Consider the following 14,970-nt stretch of genomic DNA (forward strand, 5'->3'; position numbering starts at 1 on the left):
AATTTAATGACACCTCCCTCAAGCGTCTACTGGATTCAGTGGAGGCCTGCTGTGAAGCCCTCTACTCCCGCCCTGGGCAAAGGTCAGCAAGCAAGGTAACAAATCCAGCATAGGAGGCGGTGGCAGCAGTGGCCAGCAACAATGCCCTGCAAAAGAGGACAACCACCCAGCGCTGAAAGAGGATCTCTTCCATTCCGCCAGGTAAATCACTCTTCTCATCACTCTCAACACTCACACTCACAAGCCCATCAGACATCCACAGCAGTTTCACTCAGTGTCGGTTCAAGGGACATCACCATTTACTCTCTCAGGATCAACAGGTGCATGACCCAGGACTATCCACCCAGGTGATTCCGGCCCATCCGAATCCCCCCCTTCCTGTGATCTCAGCAGCTCCAGCTGAACTGGCTGATGAGGGTGCCACTGCCACACAGCAGGACCCCAAAAGCAGACTGGGGCGCTCCAAGTCTTGGCCATCCAGAGGACGCCTACCAAGGTCATCACAGACAGGCGCAGCAGTCAGCAGGCTGCCTCCACCTCTGCTGTGGATGTCGGGGAGCACCAAGACATATTGGCAGGTTTAGCAAGGTCAAGGAGATTTAAACAAGGAACGCTTCACGAATTTGCGTGTCATCCTTGTGCAGGGGCCATGCTAATCTTCTCTGTATCGTTCCAATTTTAGTATAAGTGCTGCCGAAGCAAGCACAGTCAAGGAGATTTAGTTGCACAATGTGCGCACTGGTGTTAATCACTTGTACATAATGTTCACTATTGTAAAGAAACTCCGAAGATTGTCTCCCTGCCTATGTCTGTTCTGATGAACAGTGTTCATGTCACTCAGATGTGAAACCTTTCTGCACAAGATAAAGGCAGCTGTCTCAGTCCAGGGCCTCTTCCCTGTGCAGTGTGTAATCTTCAGACCAAAGTGATGGTCTGGTTTCATACTCACTGGATACATGATGGTGCTTTAATTGCTGCCAGAATGTCGTGGGCAGACGTCACAGAGTTCCGTCATTCTCTCTGTGTGCTCTCAGCACCTTTGAGATCAGGCTGGCCCCCATCTCGTCAGCACCTGTACCAGTGATGCTGTGCTCCTGAAGGGGTCTGGTGCTGAAGCCGGACAAAGGATCAGATGCTATTAATGTTTCATGGCTGCACCTCCATGATGTGACCCTGATCACAGAGCGCAAGTAAGCTGCCCTCAGCCAGACAGGAGTCAGACATTCACAGAGGCTATGTGTAGATCTATGGAGTGTCCTCACTCTATGTCGTCATCATCCTCCTGGAATATAGCAACTATTAGGGCCTCCGCTGCGTCACCATGACATGATCCTGAGCACAGAGGGTATGTGCACTGCCATCAGCTGCATGAGTTAAATGTTCACAGATGCCAGGTGAGGATGTCATGACTGTCTTCACTGTATTTTATCATCATCCTCCACAAATCATGCAGCTATAAGGGCCTCCCAAATGTGCCAGCTTCATCTGGCCAGTGTGATGGCCTCATCACGAGCATCCTTGCCTTCGAGGACGTCATCCCCTTCGACGTCCTCCTCATTGGAGAAGACGTGCAGCTCCTCCTCAGCCAAGTCTTCCCCCCCGTTAAAGCGCCAGATTGAGGAGTGCGCGGCAAGTGATGATAATACGCGACACCCTCAGTGGGCCTGAATTGCAGTGCTGCGTCGGACCTGTCAAGGCACCGGAACATCATTTTCAAAATGCCTATCGTTTGCTCCACCAAAGTCGTGATATGAGCATTGCTATACTGTCACTCTGCTGCAGTCTGAGGCCGCTGCATGGGCATAATCAACCATGTCCTCCGTGGGTAGCCCTTGTCCCTGAGGAGCCAACTTTGCAGACTCTGTGGACCCTGGAAGATGTCAGGGATCCGAGACCTGCTAAGGATGTAGGAGTTGTGGATGCTCCCTGGGCACCATGTACAGAATTGTAGGATGCATTTGTAGTGGTCACAGCCCAGCTGAGCTTGCAACGAGTGGAAGCCCTTGCAGTTGACATAGTTGACTGCTCGTTGCCATGGAGATCTAATCGCCACATTCGTGCAGTCAATCTCACCCTGCACCTGTGGAAAACCAGAGATCTGTGCAAATCCCTGCGCTCTTGCTTCGTGACTTTCCTGATCCTGGATGAAGTGCACAAATTTCTGTGCCTTCGCGAAGATGTCGTCTGTAACCTCCTGGATACATTTGTGCATGAAGGCTTGCAGGATTGTGCACGGGTCACCTGTGGAACCTTGGAAGGAGCCACTGGCATAAAAATTGAGCGTTGCGGTCACTTTCTTGGCCACAGGCAGTTCATGCCCTTCATTCTCCATGGTGCCAAATCCTGCAGCAGGTGGCATATGTGACCGACCAGTTCCCTAGACACACGCAGTCTTTGATGACACTGATTCTCAGTCATCTGAAGGAATGACAAGTGCAATTCATAAACCCGGGGTCTAGCGAGGTGCCTACAAGCAACTCTGTGCTCTCTGTGGATCTTCAGCTGCGTGTGCAGCAGGCCCTGTAGCCTTCCATCTTGAGGGAGGTGCTCCTCCCTTTGCCAAGCCAGACACATCCGCCGGCCTTTTCATCTTCTTCTCTTCTGCTCCCTGTAAGCCATGAGGCATATCACTAAATCAGGCTCCATGATCCTGATGTTCTGCTCCTGCTGGATCAAAGAGAGAGACGCGTGGGTTAGCATATGTGCCCTAAGAACCTCTCTTGGTTAAGCCTGAAGGCCCCTTCATGCATGCCGGAGAGTGCTGGTCACCACTTGGATGGCCAGTGTGTAGCGCGTTTCATGGCTGTCCGAAACCCCACCCATCTCCGACACACTCCACTTGACCGATTGGCGGCAGCTTTGGCCACTGGACTGCATGCTGTGCTCTCAGCTCAGGTGCAGGTATTCTCTTAACCCACACTGCAAGACTGCACTGTTACTTGAACCAGGATGGATACTGGTCTAAACCTGAATAAAGACATTTCAAGGGGCTGTGAGTGCCTCCGCCAGTGACTGCGCCATTGCCACCTTTCACAAATGGATTGCACAACTTGCCCAGTCGGCCAAATGTTCTGTTGCCACCTAAAATGCACATTAGTTTGTAGTCTACATCCGAGGGGTGAAGAGTTCTGGAGCATTTGGTGGTACTTTCATGCTTTTGTGTTACTTGAGTGGGCAAAAAAGCTTGAGAGGCCCGACTCCAAGCATGTCAATGGGACTGCTGCTGAACAGTCTCAGCTGTGGGAGAATGCTCACTTTTGACAAGCTTTCCCAATTATGTGGTCACTTCCCTCACCTGCCCCCACTTCCTCACCCCAGCCACAACCTCCCAATGTGTGCTTGTGTACTTCTTCAGTCTGTGCTACCCTGCCCACGAGTTCCCTTCGAAATTCAGGTTGCCAGCTGCACGCCTTTTAAAGTTTTAAACTTTTAAAGTTGTGAAGCTCGCCATTCTGAAGTCACCTTGATGTGGGTGGTAAATTTGACATGGGTGGGCTGATTACAGCGAGCAGGGCTTATAATGAAATGCTAAAATACTTAAATCAGGTTCCCAATATGCAGCGGCAGGAAACCACCATTTACGGGCAGAGTGAACAATTGCAAACTAGTTTCACGACAGCGTAAGGCTGGTTTTTGGCTTCTCACCACATTGTGCCCATCCGCCCACCATGATGCCCGATGCTAATGGGACTGGACGATTCTGCCCAATGACTTTTGAATTTGGTCACTGAATTCAAGAGAGCGAGAGAGGGGTGATCTGGTCAATCGCTGAGACAATCCAACATGGTCCTGACCAGTTGTGGGTGGCTTGTAGTTATAAGTTCCTTGTAACTCCATATTTCTGTATGTTTTATTGCTTGACTCTCAGTATATTGCACACAAGAGAGTCATAAAGGACTCTTGAATATTTGAGTGGGGTCTTATTATTTCTGTAATTCTAGGTCAGAACTCTCAAACCTGTTAGGAGCAGAAAAGACCATGCAGCTTCAAACAATTTCAGGTGCACTGAAACTCTCAGAACTTCGTTTAAATATAGCGCAGGTCTCCCTAAGAAAAATTTCAAGAAAAAGATTGCTTATCAAAATCCATCAGCATCAGTTACATTAATATCAGGGACAGAAGTTTATGCTTTGTGGGCTGGCGCACACCCGACCCAATCGGGAGTAAAATAATGCGCGATATTTTGGTCGGTGGGCGCACGCAAGAGTCAGCAGCGCACCCGTCGACAATTAAGAGGCCTATTAAGGCCATTAATCAATTAAATGTAATCCTGTTTTTCGCTGCCCGTCCAACCTTATGGTTGGCGGGCAGGCAAATAGGTCAGTCTGCCTTTGCAATTTTGACGAAACCTCATCCACAGGCGGGATGAGGTTTCCAACAGTAATTAAGAAAAAAAAAATTTTTTGAAACATAATTTTTATTCTGTCCCTGTTCAAATGGCTGAATCACATGTGGGGACATGTTTCCCTTATTTTTAAAATCTTTATTTTTCATTTCAAAAATCTTCAGCTCCCTGAGGCAGCTCTGTGCCTTCAGGAAGCTTTCAATGCACGTTCCCCACGCATGCGCAGACTTCAGCGCTCGTGCTGCTCCCGCCCCCATCCCAGCAGCGCTGAGGCCGTTAATTTGAAGAATTATGGTTTCTGATTTTCAATATAATTTTGTAGACAGCCCCTAGTTTTTTTTTTAAGTCCGCAAGAGTCTGTCTGGAATTTCCATTTGTCTGGAAATCTAGGTTAATTACTATATTGTCCCCAAATGGAGACACACTCATTTCTTAAACTACTTCAACTATCCATCGTACCTTGTGCTTTCATGAGTTCATCCTTGTCTTTGAAATCTGCAGAATAGCACTATAATAGACATTATTTTTTGAGCTATAACTAACAATTTTGCAAAACTAGTGAAACAAAATGAAAAAAAATGATAATACTTTTTTTTTACAGTTAATGTTTGCTAACTCCTTGCAAATAGAAATAACAAATAACTTGCAGCTTTATGCAAAGATTATGTTGGGATTTAATTTTACAGAGTGGTAGTTAAATGCTTTCTCCTCACGAACAACAGGTGGCCTAACCTATCTAATTGTCTCTTTGAAAATTTTGGGATGAATTTTAACTTTCCAACTCATTTGCAGCAGGGTAGACAGCGAGCACTTCAGGAACATGAAAGTTTCAGCAGTGCATTTGTTTTTTTTTCACCCAGCCACGCCATTTGCACTGGACTTCCAAATTTTTTGAATAGCTAAAGCTAGTGGGTGTGATGATGACCTGCAGGAGTCTCTTTCAGCTGCAATAGGTAAAGGGATCTAGTAAGGGTCAGAATTGAAGGATGGTAGATATATTTTGACATAGCCAGAACCTGCATAGATGAAGGCTGAACATGGAAAGGCAGCAGGGGGCTTGTTCAATACATCTCTGGAGACAATGCTGCAGCTTGTAAGGGTGCACAGGGAGATCGTGTTCCCAGTGGACAGGAAAAAGAAGGCAGCCTCAGAAAACAAGCTGGTATGGTTGGAAATGGAAGAGGAGGTCAACAGCAGGAGTGTGGTGCCTCACCCCTCGATACAGTGCCGCAAGAGGTTCAGGTCAGGAAAGTTGAGCGGGTTGGTACATACCGGTACAAATCATCTTACCCTGCCTTCCCAAGCCTTCTCCTGCACATCAATCCTCAGACTAATATACCATGTAGGTGAACGCACTCTTCTCTATCAAGGCACCTTTTCACATTGCCAGTTGACCAGCTACCAATGACACATTCTTATCTTATTGCAATGTCATATCCACCCCTCACATTGACCCCTTACAGATATGATCCTTCTATGCTCTTGAAGTATTTACTTCTCAGGCTCACATTCCCTCCTTGCAGGAGAAGGGAGCACATGTCAGAGAGATAGGGAGTTTCTGGAGTTTGCCTGGGATAGATTTCTGCAACATGCCCTTAAATGAACAAGGTGGCAGGCCATAATATTTAATAGATGTTAATGTCTCAGCAGCTTTCTCCTGCTGGAACTCTGGACCTCACTACTGTACAATGTTGTGCAAGGCACAGCAGATTACTGCCATTCTGGGTATCCTACATAATGAAGGAGATCCCCAGATCTATCCAGGCACCTGAATTTCATCTTCAGCATCCTGGTTGCTTGCTCAATTATGAGCCTCATTTGATTTGTACCTCTGCTGGGTGTCAGTTTTGGGATACTAACAGAGGGCAAGGAATCATGTGCGAGCTCTGCTTCAAGGAATGAATAGTCAGGGAGCCTTGACTGGTGCAGAATGAACATATGATGGCAGCTACCTGGGAACCTTGCACAGACATACATTTTGGTTGTTGCAGATCAGCTGAATATTGGTGGAGTGAAGACTCTTGGGTGATCTTGGGGCACTGTGATTACCATGTGTGGATCTGTGGAAAGCCAGACAGCTGAAAATCCCAGCATCCCCTCAATCTGACTGGCCTCAAGTTGTGAAGTGCATGTCCTAGCAAACATGGTGATGGTCACCTGTGAGATACATTTGTGGATAGAGGATTGCAAGATTTGATAAGTATCACCAAAAGGTCTCTGGTTACAGCCAGAGATGAAGGAAGGGCTACACTTTGGTAGCCACTGGTGATGTGTGTCCACCCGGTCCAGTTGGCCAGAGGTCTTCTTTCAGAAGGCTTCAAATGTCAACAGCAATTGGACAGGGAAATCTGAGCTCCTGAGTCACTGAAGCTTCCTGGATATGACTGAGCATATCTTCTGTGTGTATACCCTATGCTGGAGCTATTGCCTCCTCTGAGCTAGAACTCTTGTGCTCATTGCCCCTGTTCTGTGGAGTGCCAGGTGGTTGCAGAGAAGAATGGTGCTGCTCCTGCTGGGCCTTGTTTTCCCTGATTAGGGAAAATTGAAATACAGCGTTAAAGAAACAATTAATGAGCAGTCTGCCTTTATAAATGGCAGAGCCTGGAGGTGGTGGGGGCACCCAGTGGAGGGCTCTCTATGCAGGAGTCCTCCCCTTTACCATTGGGCATTTTGTGTGGAGGATGTTGCACATAGCAGTTCCATGCAAGAGGAGATGAAGATGGACTCCCAGGCTGCCTGTATTTTCTGTGGCTTTGAAGAGTCTATGCTCTATGGGCAGAATTTTGTCCTTGGCGTGCAGGTTCGGCGGAGGCGGGCGGGGGCAGTCAGGAAGCCGACCTGCCACTAGTCTGCGATAGGCTCCGCACCGCAATTTCATGCGGGCGGGCCAACTAAGGTCCACCCTGCGTGGATCGCGAGTGGTAGCACCAAGCGCTGCCTGTGCGGGTGGGGGGAAGGAGGGAGAGCCGGGCCTAGCGTACTGTTTGCGCATGTGCGAGAAAGGTTACTTCAATCTCCGAGGCACGGAGCTTGTACGCTTGAGGCTTTCCACGACAGCTGGGCACCATGGGGGTTGGAATGCATCATCAGCACCAGGAACACCACTTTAATTTAATTAGATAAGGTTACTTTGAAAGTTTTATTTTTCTTACGTTGCCCCTTTCGGGGGCTGTCACCCCTGTTAATAGTTATTAGTTTATCTTGTTGGTTATTTACTGGTTTATTAAAATAACTTATAAATGGCATACCTATCTGTCCCAGGGGTCAGAAATGCACAGGAGGAAAATGCGCAAGAGAAAAATGCGTGCGGAAGAGGTACATGGTGGGAAGAGGTGCATATGAGAGAGGCGCAATTTCATGTTTGTATTTCTTCAGTCAGGCTTACAGAAACAACACAGCATCAAATGACCCTTTATAAATTCCACAAAGTACATAATCTGTGACCATGACCCTGCTGCATAATCTTTCCTCACTGCAGCTTTGACACAGTTGACCACACAATCTTTTGACAACTGCTTTTGTCTGTTGCCCAGCTCATTGGAAGTGTTGCCAATTGGTTTCAGTTTTGCCTTCCTGAATGTAGCCAAAATATAACCTGCAATGACAGTCTGAAACCTCCCATGGATCTATTACTCAATCCTCCTCTTCTTCATCTACATGTTACCCTTTGCTGCTATCGCTTATAGACATGGGGAGAATTTCCACTTGTAAGGTGACACTGCCCAGCTTTACCTCTTTCATGCTCTCCATTGCTCCTTTCTTGTCATTGTTTACTCAATACCCAATTTGGATGAGCTGCAATTTCCTCCATTTAAACATTATGGATATTGAAGTCAATATCTTTGGCCCATATAGCAAACCCTATACACTCCCCAAGAATTCCACTCCTCTTTCCAGCCGCTTTCTTAGGCTCATTCAAACCAAACACAGTCTTCGCCTCTCACTTGACCCCAACCTAAGCTTCTGACTCCATATGCTCTCCACCAGAGTGTGCCAACTTCCACCTCCATAACATTACCCGCCTGTGCCACTGCCTCACCCTGTTTTCTGCTGAAACCCTCTTCTATGACTTGGTCACCTTCAAATTTGACTCTTAACGCCCTCTTGGCTAGCCTCCCATTCCCGACCTTCAGCAAACTTCAGCTCAACCAAAACGCTGATGCCTGAATCCTATCTTACACCACATGCTTACCACTTAATCCTTTCATTGGTGACCAATATAACCTCATAGTCATCCAACATGTCAAATGTAAAATTCTTATGCTCATGCTTAAATCCTCTCATGATGTCATTCTTCGCTATTGTTATAACTTTTCCCACTCCTGAACTCTCAGTTCCTCTTGACACTGCCTTTTTCTGCATTCTTCTTCTATTTCCTTTACCTTCAGCCGTTTAGTTCCCACATTCTGCAATTTCACTCCAGCACTTTGCCTTCCAATTTTAATGATCATTTAAGGTGCTTTTTAAAGCCCACCTCTTTGGCCAAGCTTTTAGTCATTTTTCCTATACTACTTCCTTGTCTGATTAAACCTCTTAAAAGCACCTTGGGCTACATTTGTGTTTAATGCATTATATAAACACTGGTTGTTGTTGTCATCATACAGCTCCTGTTAACAGAGATTTTCTAATCTGCCTAAGTGCTGTTTTCAACACAATGTTTTAATAAATTATCTGCAAGTAATGTAGAAATTTTGGAACAAACAAAATTTATGAAATTCTGCAAAAAATAAGCTATATTACAAGACATTGACAAACCTATATAAATAACAACTTAAACCAGAGCTCTCTAACATTGGTTAGGATTTTACATCTCTGAAATAGAAGGCAATAGCAGTGGGGGGGCAGCTGTAAAATTGTGTGAGAAGTTTTTGGGTTGGCCCCCTGAGGTCTGGGCCCAAAATTTACTAACAACAGATGAGAAGATGCATGGGGCTGCCCTGAGTGTTCTCGAAATCAGCAAATGACTGACATTGAAATTCAATGAGGCAATAAACTGCGATTTTACGGGTTTCCAGATTTAACAGTAAGCACACGGGGGATACAAGGCATCGGAGCCTCAGCAGCTTTTTAAGGGCAGCAACAGAGAAGCAACTGTTGTAATTGCTTCACTCAGCAGCTGTGGGGATTTTTTTTACTTTTGTTGGTTGAAAGGTATTGGGCAGCCATTGGTTTGGGGTCGAGCCATGATGCCATTAGGCTTCAGCCAAAGCGCTCATTAGAGAGGGGTCTGAGATGGGGGTTGTGGTGCAAAGGGTTATTGTGAATATATAAATGAGACGGTTCACATCATCTTGGGGAAGTGATATAAGATCTCATGACTATCATGATCAAGTTGTCCCTTGCAGCCTCATGACACGATTGAAGTCTCATTCTAAATGTGGTTATTCTTTGTTATGTTTTGAATAAAGTTGATGCTAAGCCCTACCTCAGAATACTCAAACAATAGTCATTAACAACACCTCAAACACAAGAACATTAGAGGGGTGGGGCACATTGCAGCAGCTACTGGCAGGGTGCTCCAGTTAGATTGCAGTGTCTAATTGCCCAGGGCATTGTTTGTTCTGGAGGACAGTCCTCCAGTAAAGAGGAGAACCTCTTAAGGGGAGAGACAGGTTCATGAATCAGGACAGCAGCAAATGCCTGGCCACCTGCAGGCACAGCCTGGTTATGAGGAAGTGGCAGAGGGGACCATGAGCAGACACCAGTGTGGAGACAAAGGTACCCAGTGGCCAGGGTATACAGACAAAGGATGGATTGCCTGAGATGTTGGAGTGGCAGTGTAACCAAAGAGACTGCCGTTCTCCCAAGAGGCCATATCTGTGTACTATGCTGGCAGAGGGAGGGAGCTCAGGGTGTATCGGTGGTCATTCAATGCCAGTGGTGATTGAGGTCACCATAGCCCCAAATTTTCGATGTATGCCTTAGATTCATTCCAGGGAACCACTGGAGACACAATTGGCATCTCCCAGTCAGCTGCAAATCTCTGCATCAAGGTAGTGACTGATGCGCTCAAGGAGGGCCAGTTAATCCATACAGTATCATACTGATCTGGACAGTCAGAGAGACCCAGAGAATTTGGTGCCACCATTGGACTCTCCCAGGTGCAAGGTCTCAGACTGCATGCATGTGGGCATCAAGACTCCACGGGCCAGCCAGCTCTTTTCATTAGCCGCATGGAATTTCATTCCCTCAATGTGCAACTGGTCTTCCACCAACGCCAGCAGATCCTGCAGGTATGCATATGGTACCCTGGGAGCAGCCACAAAGCCTTACATTCTCCAGCATTCCCAGGTTCCACTGCTTTTTATCCTCTCCCACATTCCTTTGAGGATGGATACTTACTGGTATACTCACTGAAGAGATGGTTACTGACACCAGTGAGGAATCCTAAGATGGAGAGAGAGAGAGAGAGAGAGGAACACCACAACACAATTCCCACAGAGACCTGTGCCACCATCATGCAGTCCATCAGTCACCTCAAGATGAGATTCAGGTGCCTGGATCATTCTGATGGGGCACTTCAACATGCCTCAGCAAGTGTCTCCCAGGCTGTGGTGATCTAGCACTGCAGAGGGTGGAGGCCCTGGTCAGTGGACAGAGAGGCATTCTCAGGTCAGCCGAATGATGAGGAAGCTGATGAACAGCTGCAACTTCCTGAGGCACATGAAAGGTGATTTAGAAAGTGCACTTTTATTCACTCATTTTGGCTAACCATTACTGCGGCCAACCAACCAAATAAAGAACCACATCCACCTACACTAATGCCATTTACCTCTGACACCAGTCGTGTGGCCACTGGTTGCTGGGTCACCTGAGCCTTTGGAGGGTGGTTGCTGAGGATTTCTAAAGGTTCAGATCAGGATCCGGGCATTGGTCGACCGTCAAACATGGGGTCAGCAAAGATGGCCCTGTGTATTAATATATGTAGCTTCTTTGCAGACAGAAAGAACATGTACATACATTGTGCCTGTTTCAGCTAAACAAAATAAGTGACAGCCATTTATTGACTCATTCCTCAGGGCAATACTTTGACCAATCAGGGACAAGCAGTCTGGTTTAAAATTTCAAATAATGCTTGGCAGTTAACTGTCAGTCACCATCAATGGTGCATCCCCCATGGCAATGGCACTTACCAACCAATCAGCATTCTTTTCACATACAGTATAAATTGTTGTCTTCCCCTGAAATTGGTATTCTTGTGAGTATCCTAATGAGTGCAGGACAAAAAGCTTAGGCATGTCTCTTTTTTCAGCAATAATAATAGTGCATTAGAAACATTTCACCTTAAAGAATGACAGTCAAGTATTATACTGTCAGTCTGATCCTTCAAGGACATCATCAAATATTAATCTTCAAAAGAATATGCATTTTCTAAATATCTAGTGGAGCATGTCCAACTTCTAATCTCCTTTCCCAAGTGTGAATATCCATTTGATCAAAGATAATAAATCATTCACTTCATGCTCTGTTGGGCGCACCTCTTTCACCTCAGTGCTGACACAGAGGGGAAACTTCACACATTGCAATGACGGTAATTAAGGTACTTAACAGGCCAATTGACTGCAGTTTTATGGTGTTTTCTGAGTTTTAAGGGTGCAGGGGAACCATGAGGAATCAGATATTCACCTGATTATAGGAGACGGCAAGCAAACAGGAGCTCAGTGCTGGACCTCTCCAGAAGCCATCGAGAGCCAACACGGCATGCCAGGGAAGTTGGACCAGTGCAGACACTGGCAAACAAAGGCAGGAGCGAGGGAAAGGTGCCAGTGCTGCAGTGGCAGCAAAGACTGTGCCTCTCCAGGGACCAGAGGCAAGGAGCAGTGAGATATAAGAAAGACTAAGAATGGTTTAGTGCACACACCTTTACTAGTTATTAGATCCATACCAATAAACCTTAACTTTCTGCAGACCTGCTGTGACCTCCTTCATTTTCCATTCCACCACCCTGTGCCCAGTTGCACATTGCAGTGACAAGGCTGAAGAATTGACCACATGCAGCATGGACCCTCATTGGCAATCTCCTTAAAGGAACCAGAATGTAGATGAAATTCCAAAGGGCAGCAAAGAATTGAAAGGATATATAGCAACAATAAATTAATCCTTTATTATGCAGCACAACAAACTCGAGCTTAACATCTACATACTCTATTCACATCTGTGAACCAAGTGCAGCTTTATTTTTTTATTCATTCACAGGATGTGGGCTTCGCTGGCTGGGCAAGAATTTATTGCCCATCTCTAGTTGACCTTGAGAAGGTTGTGGTAAGCTGCCTTCTTGAACCGCTGCAGTCCATGTGGTGTAGGTGTACCCAAGGTGCTATTAGGAAGGGAGTTCCAGGATTTTGCACCAGTGACAGTGAAGGTGATATATTTCCAAGTCAGGATGATGGGTGGCTTGGAGGCAAACTTCGTGGCGGTGAAGGTCCAGCTAGGCGCTCCTAAATTTTTTTTATGGGTGTTCCTTCTGTGCTGTGGTGGAGGCAAGCTGCTGACTTTGGTGACCATCCTCTGGCTGTCTGATGTCTTTAGGGCCTCAGCATGCTGAGGGATTCCTGCAAGGATGCAGGGCACTCCTATGTCATTGCGGCTACTGGAGGCACTGGAATCACTGGCAGAGGAGCTGAAGGGCTGCTTTCCACACTGGGAACACCCTGAGAGGAGCCTCCAAATGCAAAAGGCAGCCAGCACTCCTCCCTTGCAAGGCACATTTGTATCTCCCTGCTGACTTGAGAAATAGGAGATCCTGGTGGGGACTTCAGGTGCCTTGTCCCCCTCCCCCCTTACCACTGCTGCATGGAACTCATGTATAAGGCAATGGTATGCAGGTCAATGCACATCTCTACCATCCTCACAGTGATCTGCTGGATCAGGCTTTCCATGATGGTTGCCAATCTCTCCATGGAGGAACCCATGTGCACACACCCCAGACAACTTGCAGCAATCATGGCCTAGCTGGAATGAAAACAGAAAATGCTGGAAAAACTCAGCTGGTCTGACAGCATCTGTGGAAAGAGAAACAGAGTTAACATTTCAAGCCTGTATGATGCTTCTTCAGAGCTGAAGAGAGGTAGAAATGTGATGGGTTTAATGCTGCTGAAAAGGTGGGGGCTGAGTAAAATAGTAGGTCAAGGAATGATTGGAGGTCAGGAAAAATTAAATGACAAAGATGTCATGAACACAAGACAAAGGGACTGGTAATGTTAATATTAAAGACTAAAGCAGGTGTTAATAGTGGCATAACAGTCAACTCTGTCTGAAAGCAAGATAGCAGAATGTGTTAATAGCAAAACAAGGGTCAGCACTTTCTGAAAGAAAAACATGAGGACAAGATACAGACTGGCATTTGGGGTGGGGCCTGGGGTGAGTTGGTGAGGGGATGGGGGGGTGGAAAAATAAAATCAAAATGGGGGACAGAGTTCATGGTCTGAAGTTCTTGAACTCAGTGTTAAGTCCAGATAGCTGTAAAGCGCCTAACTGAATGATGGGACACTGTTCCTCCAATTTGCTTTGAAGTTCATTGGAACATTGTGGTAGGCCAAGGACAGAAATGCTAGCATGAGAACAAGATGGTGAATTGAAACGGCAAGCGACAGGAAGGTCGGGGACAATCTTTTAGACTGAGCAAAGGTGTTCTGCAAAGCAGTCACCCAGTCTGTGTTTAGTCTCCTCAATGTAGAGGAGACTGCGTTGAGTGCAGCAAATGCAGTAGGCTAAATTGAAAGAAGTACAAGTGAATCGCTGCCTCAACTGGAAGGAATATTTTGGTCCTTGGGCGGTGAATGGGAATGGGGTAAAAGGGCAGGCAATGCACCTCTTGCGATTGGATGGGAAGGTACTGTAGGAAGGTGATGAGGAGTTGGGAGTGATAGAGGAGTGGACCAGGCAGTTCAAAATTTAGCCAGGTAAGCCGGTTGCAGTTTTGGGGTATGCTCTGTGTGTCCTCTGGGGCCTGCCGTCCCCACGTGGTCCTGGTCTGTGGAATCTGCAAAGGTTCTTCAGTTGGCTGGAGGGCGCGGTTGTGGGTGGTCGATCTTCGTGGAGGGCTGCGGTTGCAGCCTTGTTGTCTACGGTTGAGCCTTCCACCTTATGCCTCTCGCCGTGATGTTGCCTGTGGGCCTGCAAACCTCCAGAGCTCCTTCCTCCGCTTGGCTCAGCTCCCTGCTTAAACTCGGCTTCAACCGCTCCCAACTGCTCACTGCCCTGAGTCAGCTTTCAAAACTGCTCACCCTTCCGTGTCACTGCCCAAAAACTCACTTCAGATCTCCTGGCCCAGTTATACTTTTTTTTGTCGAATTTCTTATCTCAATCCAAATCAAGGTTAGTTCTTTGTTTTATTTTGTTGGGCTTCCCCAGGCGATTGTTGTCTCATTGTTTTTAATGGGCTCGCGGCATGTTTATCATGTCTTCCTGCCCCCGTAACTAGTCTTGAACTGAAAGCCATTGTATGTGTGGAGTATTGATGGGTTCGCATAATTGCATTGATTGTGGTCTTCCTGCCCCCATAGTTAGTAGCGATTATTTATGCAAAATTTTGATGGGCTTTAGTTTCAAGTTGATTGTTTTAAAGAGAAGAATGCTCTTTGTATTCTGTCTCCTCTCGTTGTCTGGTTTCAGGTAAAAGTCCA

At 46.7% G+C, this 14,970-nt stretch overlaps 1 non-coding gene across 1 annotated transcript; it reads right to left on the minus strand.

The window, feature by feature from the left end:
* Positions 1–599: 599 nt before the first annotated feature.
* On the minus strand, positions 600–706 carry LOC144671954 (U6 spliceosomal RNA). Its single transcript, XR_013574045.1, has one exon. It is a non-coding gene; the product is annotated as a U6 spliceosomal RNA (small nuclear RNA).
* Between the last annotated feature and the right edge of the window lie 14,264 nt (positions 707–14,970).

This window comes from Cetorhinus maximus, chromosome 2, assembly GCF_964194155.1.
Source record: "Cetorhinus maximus chromosome 2, sCetMax3.hap1.1, whole genome shotgun sequence".
Lineage (NCBI taxonomy): Eukaryota > Metazoa > Chordata > Chondrichthyes > Lamniformes > Cetorhinidae > Cetorhinus > Cetorhinus maximus.